At 44.9% G+C, this 9,168-nt stretch overlaps 1 non-coding gene across 1 annotated transcript; it reads right to left on the reverse strand.

Annotated features, from left to right (window-relative positions):
- Positions 1-639: 639 nt before the first annotated feature.
- LOC114809593 lies at positions 640-777 on the reverse strand. The gene has a single exon (XR_003757369.1). It is a non-coding gene; the product is annotated as a small nucleolar RNA SNORA7 (small nucleolar RNA).
- Positions 778-9,168: the final 8,391 nt, after the last annotated feature.

Raw genomic sequence — 9,168 nt, forward strand, 5'->3', positions numbered from 1 at the left:
CCATGTGCCAGGCACTATACTAAGCTCTGGGGTAGATACATGTTAATCAGGTTGAACAAAGCCTATGTCCCTATGAGGCTCACAGTCTTAATTGTCATTTTACAGATGAGGAAACTGAGGCATAGAGAAGTTTAGTGACTTACCCAAGATCACACTGAAATAAAGTGGTGGACTGGGATTAGAACCCAGGTCCTCTGACTCCCAGGCCCATGTTCTTTCCATTAGGTAATACTGCTTCTACCTGGGAGTAAGGGGAGATGGGCAGAGATTGAGGGAAGGCTGGAGTCCTGGTGGGGAGGTAAGAGGCTGAGCGGTGAGGTCTTCAGGGGAGAGTGCAGGGGCTGATGGAAGCTGGATTTAGAGTGTGGGGAGAATGGCGAGAATTCACCCTTCCTATATCACTTATGTACATTGTCTTGTCTTAAACAGTCAAGTCACCTCCAATCCATAGAGACTCCAAGGATACCTCTCTCCCAGAATGGCCCACCTCCACCTGCAATCGTTCTGGTAGTATATCCATACAGTTTTCATGGTAAAAATACTGAAGCAGTTTACCATTGCCTCCTTCCGTGCAGTAAACCTGAGTCTCCGCCCTCGACTCTTTCCCATACTGCTGCTGCCCAACCCAGGTGAGTTTTGACTTGTAGCAGATTGCCTTCCACACGCTAGCCACTGACCAAGCTGGGAATGGAATGGGTAGGTCTCTGTTTGACTCTCCCTCCCATAGCCAAGACTGGTAGAGTACCGGAAACTCTCCAGGTGTGATCCTGAGAGGGGAACTTATGTAAATATCTGTACTTTATATTATTATCTGTATCCCCCGCTAGACTGTAAACTCATATGAGCAGGGAATGTGTTTGCTAATTCCATTGTATTGTCCTCTCCCAAGTGCTCTGCACATGATAAGCACTCAGTACATACAAGTGATTGGTTGACTGACTGAAAGCCTCCTCTCAGTGCTCAATGGAAGTTGCCATGTGGGGTCTTTGAGCAGATGCGCTGGGACAGCACAGAGCACTGTTCTAGAGGGAAGAGAAGAGGAGCACTCCCAGCTATCTACCAGCCAGGCCCCTTTCTGTTTCTTTCCACCGCCTATCATGTCTGCAAGAGGGCTAGAAACAGCATGGCCTAGTAGATAGAGCAGAGGCCTGGGAGGAATGTGTCTGTTTATTATTGTATTACGCTTTCCCAAGTGCTTAGTACAGTGCTCGGAACACATTAAGTACTCAATAAGTACAATTGAATGAATGAACGAATGAATGACCTGGGTTCTAATCCCAGCTCCACCACTTCTCTGCTGTGTGACCTCGGGCAAGACACTTCACTTTTCTGTGCCTCTATTACCTCATCTGTAAAATGGGGTTTAAGATATGAGCTCCTTATGGGATATGAACTGTGTCCAACCTGACTACTCTGTATCTACCACAGTGTTTAGAACACTACCTGGCATATAGTAAGAGCTTAACACATGCCATTCAAAAAAAAATAGAGTGATTTTGGAGGGTAGGAGGACTGGGTGGTACCCCCTGCTGTAGAGTTCTGCTGAAAGAAGAAGTAAGGTTATGGAGGGGCTGAAGAGATGCTATTTTCCCTTCTAAAGACTATGCAGAGGTACATTCAGGAGCTGGCTTGGGAGAATAAGGCTCCGTGTGGTTAGCCTGGAAGATGACTATATAGAGAAAGAAACATGGAATTTTGAAAGAATGAAAATACTCTTTTCTTTTTTTTTGGATAGATGTAGGTAGGTAGATTGCCCTGAGAATGTGATTCTCGGATGCCAAGTACTGGAGGATTCTGGAGAAATTAGCAGTGGGCTGGGGAATACTAGAAACTGGGACATTTTTATAAGAAGAGAAGCTACTTGAATTGTTTAAGAAGGTGAAATTTGTGGGAAGTTAGATTGGAAACTCCTTTAGGGCAGGGTTCATGGCCAAGCAATCACATTGAGTGCTTGCTGTGTGCAGAGCACTGTACTAAGCACTTGGGAGAATACAACAGAACTGGTATATAATAGAGTGTGTGTACAATATGAGAATTGGTAGACATGTTCCCTATCCACAGGGAGTTTACAGTCTAGAGCCTTACTAGCTACAGTTTTAGTAATTCTCTTGCACTCCTTTGAGTGCTTAGTACAGTTCTATGCCCTCAGTAGGCACTCAGTAAATACTACTGATTGAGTGATTGGGAGAATATGGTTACCTAACCATTAACCTTTAACCATTAAGGACCAAGAAAAAGAGGACCAGGTTTTCTTTTTTTTAATGAATGAGGTTATATAATCCCTCTGAAAAGAGTGAGCACGCATTTAATTTAGTGTAAACCAGTTTAAGTCTAGGCAGTGTGATTCACTTGCATCAAGAATTAATTTATGTTTTGAGTGTCATACGATAAGGGTTAGTGTTTCATTATGCAGCTGATAATTGAACAATGAAAATGGGGATGATAGCTCTTCGTCAGGAGACACACAGTATTTAAAAGATCTACGTTTCAAAAGCCCCATCGGGCTAAAGTTAGAAAAGTGGTTACAAAATGCAGAGGAGATTATTCTCTCCAATATTTCTCTCCATGAAAACAAGACTGGATTTAGGAACTTTTAAATGAGGTAAAAAGAATCTTAGTGTTATTCTTTTATGACACAGGCTTGAAACCATTCTTTTAAAGGATGAATAGAAGACAATTGAAGGGGAAAAAGGTGTTCTCTTAGGTCATGTAGAAATAGATGTTTGGATCCACATATTTAACTTATTTTAAGGATTTTTTAAAAAATTCTAGTTAATCCCCTGAGCAAACTTTTCAGTAAGTCAGTTGATAATTAGTCACTGAACCAAAAGGATGTCTAGTGGGACAATACCTGAATCTTCCTGCTATGAAACAAAGGAATGATGCAATCTTGAGATCGGCACTGTTATTGTTGTTCTCAAGTTGGAACCTGGGAAGGCTCAGAGAAATCCATGTACCAACATGTTAAACTTGTCCCAGGTAACTGCAGTCAATTTCCTTGTTCTTTGCTTTGGGAGGATGGCTCAGCCAAGCAAAATCTCTCCTTTCAATGTATTTTAAAAATTGCAAACCTTCTAAATGATCCAAGGCTCTAGCCCACCACCCTCCACATTAGTTTAAGGCAATATCTCCCAGTTGTATTTACTTGAGGGCCCTGTGGATAGAGCACGGGCCTGGGAGTCAGAAGGACCTCCACCCACTTTTCTGCTGTATGACCTTGGGTAAGTCACTTAACTTCTTGGTGTCTCAGTTACCTCATGTGTAAAATGGGGATTAAGACTGTGAACCCCATGTGGGTCATGGACCGTGTCCATACTGATTAGGTTGCATCTACCACAGTACAGTGGCAGATAGTAAGCACTTAACAAATACCATAAAAACACACACCAGGAGCGATTGATGGGGGAATCCCCTTCCCTTCAGTGCCCTTCCCCAGAAACAGGATGTGGGGAGACTGTTCTAGGGCCTTCTGTGTGCCAGGTAACTCCTCTGTGAGACCAGGTGGGAAGCAGCAAGGCCTAGTGGATTGAATACAGATTTGGAAGTCAGAAGGACCTGGGTTCTAATTCTGGCCAGGCCACATACCTGCTATATGACCTTGGACAAGTCACTTCACTTCTCTGAGACTCAGTTACCTCACCTGTAAAATGGGAATTAACACAGTCTCATATGGGACAGGGACTGTGACCAACCTAATTAGCTTGTACCCACCCCAGTGCTTAGAACAGTGTTTGACACAAAGTAAGCGCTTAACAAATACCATAAGAAAAGGACTCATGGAGTCATCATATTATGCTCTATGCCCTTTGTAGCATTTGACAACACATGCACCTGTTTGTCCAGTATTGGCTGGTGTTATCAGTGACCACCTTATCTGTGGCCTTCACCAGCTGTGCGGGCACAATTCTTATTTGGGAATCGCTTTATTATGGCTATCGTGGCTCACTGTCCATCTCCAAGAGACACTGCATCTGAGCCTATTGAATGGACCCTCCCACTCTGCCTGTAGCTGCGAGTAGCTGAGCATGTTTCTGCCTTCTAAAATAGACAGGTATGGATCCTGTTCCTGTTCAGCAGTGGGGTCTAGTGGATACAGCCCGGCCTGGGAGTCAGATGGACCTGGGTTCTAATCTTGGCTCTGCCACTTGTCTGCTCTGTGACCTTGGGCAAGTCACTTCACTTCTCTTGGCTACAGTTACCTCATCTGTAAAATGGGGATTAAGACTCTGAGCTCCACGTGGGACAGGAATTGTGTCCCTATTTGCTTATATCCACACCAGCATTTAGTACAATGTCTGACACACAGTAAGCGCTTAACAAATACCATGAATATTATTATTATTACCTGTTCACACCTTTCCCCATTGCTTTGGAAATAGTCCTTTGCAGTAGGTAGGTTGGGGGGTAGGCTGGGAGTCCCTACTGCCCTGTGCTTTAGCTGAGACACCCAGTTGTCTGTTAAAATTGCAGGCTAAAATCTGAGGGTCCCACCATCTTCTGCAAGGGAAAGAGAAACAAGAAATGATGAAACACTTGCTAGAGTGGCCGTCCTCTCCCTTGTTTCTTATACTTAGGCAGACCTCTGCTGCTCAGATACTGAATTGCAATGTCTTCCTCAACGTTATTTTTTATTCTTTAAAGTGTGGGGAGTTCATTCAGTCGCGTTTATTGAGCGCTTACAGAGCACTGTGCTAAGCGCTTGGGAGAGTACACTGTAATGATAAACAGACACATTCTCTTCCCACAATAATCAGCTGCTGTTGGTTTCTTAGGGAAAATGAAAAACTATGATGAGGACAAAATGATGGTCATTTTGTAGGCATCTGAAAGAGAAGTAGGGGGATTGATTGCAGGCACATTACAGGCTCCCTTGAACTGGGAATTTCCTCCCCGCTTCCCTGGCCATGCTCGATTGGAAATACAATAAATGCTATTATCTCAAATAGAACCAAGTGCCCCCCCCCCGGCCTCCGCCCCCCCCCCCCCCCCCCCCGCCCTCAATTACTGACACCAAGCCTTCACCCTATATCTTTTGAAAACCTCTAAGGTAGCTTTATATAATAGCTTTAGATTAAGATCTGGTTTGAAACATAGGTGTTTTTTGTTAGAACAATATATACTCTAAACTGCCCTCCCTGCAAATTAAGACTCCTTTTCACTACTTTCCACGATCGACTCTTGACTCAAGCCCTCTGTTCATTCATTCATTCAATAGTATTTATTGAGCGCTTACTATGTGCAGAGCACTGTACTAAGCGCTTGGGATGAACAAGTCGGCAACAGATAGAGACAGTCCCTGCCGTTTGACGGGCTTACAGTCTAATCGGGGGAGTCTGTCTGTCTGATCACCTCATCCTGTCTGTCATCCCAAGTCTGTCTTGGGATCACCTCATCCAAGCCTTAAAAGAGTTGCTCCAACATCCACCCTAAACCACAGTGCCTTGTGTTGCTGAGTCCTGGAACTTCCTTCCACAGCAGCCAAATTTTCTACAGTCCTGGGCTTGTTCTTGCCCTACCCATTCTCCCTCCTTCCAACTCAAAAACCCAGCTCTTTCAGGAAAGAGAGAGGCATAACCATAGAAAGTCCAACCAGCCCAAGTACCTGAGTCTCAAGTAATGATAATAAGTGTGGTATTTGTAAAGTGCTTAATATGACCTAAGCACTTAACTAAGTGCTGGGGAAGATGCAGGATAATCAGGTCTGGCACCATCTCTGTCCCACATGGGGTTCATGGCCTAAGTAGGAGGGAGAGCAGACATTGAATCCCCATTTTGTAAATGAGGAAAATGAGGCCCAGAGAAGTTAAGTGACCCGCCTGAGGTCACATGACAGGCAAATGGCAGACCTGGGATTAGAAATCAGATCCTCTGACTCTAAGACCTGTGCTCTTTCCACTAGGCCACATAACTTTCCAGAGTATAATGGACGTAGCAATTTGCTAGGCTTGGTAAGGTACAGGGACAAGTATCCTTTGAGAATTCATAGAGGGTTTCCTATTAGAAGATATGAAAGCATCCTGGAAGGAGTGAAACATTCACTCTGCTCTTAGTTTGAGAATAAGCAAGGAGGGTAATAGGTTGGGAAAGGAACGAAAAATATGCTGGTTGAGTTGGAGTGGAGAGGGCTGAGGGGAAAAATAATAAAGGACCCAGATAAGGGAAGAACTTAACCTCTTTGGAGGATGAAATGGACTAAATGGATGAAAAAATAATGTGGCTGAGGGCTGGATAGCAGTGAGAAAAATCAACAGTCACTGGTAATTCTGCCTCATCCAAATGGTAGTAGGGAGCAGAGCACTATGAGAAGAAGGCCCAGAATTCTATGCCCCTTATTCACAGGAAAAATGAGTAGTTTTATTTAGCATTTAATTGGTGGGAAAGCAGAAGATAAGCAGCTGGAAGTTTGGATTCTATAAGTCATTTGTGAATTGCTGGAAGCCAAAGATAGGAGCTGTCCCAGATGGCCTGCATCACCCCGAACAAATCAATCAATCAATGGTTTTTATTGAGCACTGTACTGAGCGTTTGGGGGAGTACAATATAAAGTGTCGGTAAACACGTTCTCTGCCCTTGAGGAGTTTACTTCCTAAAGACAGAGGCAGACATTACAATGAATTAAGGATTTTATTTATTTATTATGGGATTTGTTAAGCACCTACTATGTATCCAAATACTGTTCTAATTCTGGGATAATTAAGTGCTTTCTTTGTGCCAGGGACTGTACTAAGTGCTGGGGTGGATGCAAGTAAATAGGGTTGGACACAGTCCCCGTCCCACAAGGGGCTCATAGTCTCAATCCCCATTTTACAGATGAGGGAACTGAGGCACAGAGAAGTGAAGTGAAGCCCAAGGTCACACAGCAGAAAAGTGGTGGAGCTGGGATTAGAACCTGTGACCTTATGACTCTCAGGCCTGAGCTCTATCCATTACACCATGTCATGTTAATCAGGTTGGACTCAGTCCTTGACCCAGTGGGGCTCACAATTTAAGTAGAAGGGAGAAGAGGTATTCATTCATTCATTCATATTTATTGAGCGCTTATTGTGTGCAGAGTACTGTACTAAGCTCTTGGAAAGAAAAATTCGGCAACAGATAGAGACAATCCCTACCCAGTGACAGACTCACAGTCTAGAAAGGGGAGACAGACAGCAGAACAAAACAAGTAGACAGGCATCAATAGCATCAAAAATAAATAGAATTATAGATATTTACACATTAATAAAATAGAGTAATAAATATGTACAAATATACACAAGTGCTGTGGGGCAGGGACGGGAGTAGAGCAGAGGGAAAGGGAGGGTTCAGTCTGGGAAGGCCTCCTGGAGGAGGTGAGCTCTCAGTAGGACTTTGAAGAGGGGAAGAGAGCTAGTTTGGCAGATGTGAGGAGAGAGGGCATTCCAGGCCAGAGGTAGGACGTGGGCCAGGGGTCAATAGGGGGATAGGCAAGAATGAGGCGCAATGAGGAGGTTAGCGGCAGGGGAGCAGAGTGTGCGGGCTGGACTGTAGCAGGAGAGAAGGGAGGTGAAGGAGGAGGGGGCAAGGTGATGGAGAGCTTTGAAGCCAAGAGGAGGAGTTTTTGCCTCATGAGAAGGTTGATAGGCAACCACTGGAGATTTTTGAGGAGGAGAGTGATATGTCCAGAGCGTTTCTGTAGAAAGATAATCCGGGCAGCAGAGTGAAGTATAGACTGAAGTGGTGAGAGACAGGAGGATGGGAGATCAGAAAGGAGGCTGATGCAGTAATCCTGTCGAGATACGATGAGAGATTGTACCAGCAAGGTAACAGTTTGGATGGAGAGGAAAGGGCGGATCTTGGCGATGTTGTGAAGGTGAGTCTGGCAGGTTTAGTTGATGGATTGGATGTGTGGGGTGAATGAGAAAGCGGAGTCAAGGATGACCCCAAGGTTGTGGGCTTGTGAGACCAGAAGGATGGTAGTGCCATCCACAGTGATGTGAAAGTCATGGAGGGGACAGGGTTTGGGAGGGAAGATAAGGAGCTCAGTCTTGGACATGTTGAGTTTTAGGTGGTGGGCAGCCATCCAAGTGGAGATATCCTGAAGGCAAGAGGAAATACAAGGCTGGAGGGAGGGGGAGAGAACGGGGAGGAAATATAGATTTGGGTGTCATCTGCGTAGAGATGATAGTTGAAGTCGTGGGAGCGAATGAGTTCTCCTATTTTACAGTTGAGGAAACTGAGGGCCACAGAAGTTAAGTGACTTGTCAAAGGTCACCCTGAAGGCAGAGCTGGGGTTAGAACTCAGGTCCTCTGAGTTCCAAGCCCATGCTCCTTCCACTAGGCTGTACTGCTTTCCTGTAATAATAATAATAAAGGTATTTGTTAATCACTTACTATGTGCCAGGCAATGTTGTAAGCACTGGGGTAGATACAGATAATTGGGTTGGACTCAGTCCCTAACCCACATGGGGCTCACAGTCTTAATCCCCCTTTCACAGATGAGGGAACTGAGGGACAGACAAGTTATGTGACTTACCCAAGATCACACAGCAGACAAGTGGCAGACCCGGCATTAGAACCCATGACCTTCTGACTCCCAGGTCCGTGCTTTCTCCACTAGGCCATGCTGCTTCTGATATGTACATAAGTACTGCGGAGTGGAGGGTGGGGAGAATATAACCAATAACAAATCACTTTAACCGCTTTATCGGGCAAGTGAGGAAGTCACAGAGTTGTAAGTTTCACACCTCAAGACCCATTGAACATTTCACATCTCCAAAACGAATGTCAGGCCAGCCAAGTGAACTCAGATGAAAAATCCCTTCCCCGTGCAGCAGAGGGTTTCCTGAAGTCTGACTCCTTGGCGGCAGAGGAGAAGTTAAAGCTACACAAATTTACAAGGACTCCTGCTGTGATGCTGTAGTACATGGTTGAGTGTAGTGAGTTTGAGTGTGAGAAGTGGCGTGGCCTAGCAGATAGAGCACAGGTGTGGGAGTCAGAAAGACTTGGGTTATAATCCCTGCTCTGCCACTGCCTGAGGTGTGACCTTGGGCGTCACTTCATTTCTTTGTGCCTCCGTTCCATCATCTGTAAAATGGGGATTAAGACCATGATCCCTATGTGGGACAGGGACTGTTTCCAAACTGATTAGCTTGTATCTACCCCAGTGCTTATCATAGTGTCTGACACGTAGTAAGCGTTTAACAACTAGCA

Source organism: Ornithorhynchus anatinus, chromosome 2 (assembly GCF_004115215.2).
Source record: "Ornithorhynchus anatinus isolate Pmale09 chromosome 2, mOrnAna1.pri.v4, whole genome shotgun sequence".
Taxonomy (NCBI): Eukaryota; Metazoa; Chordata; class Mammalia; order Monotremata; family Ornithorhynchidae; genus Ornithorhynchus; species Ornithorhynchus anatinus.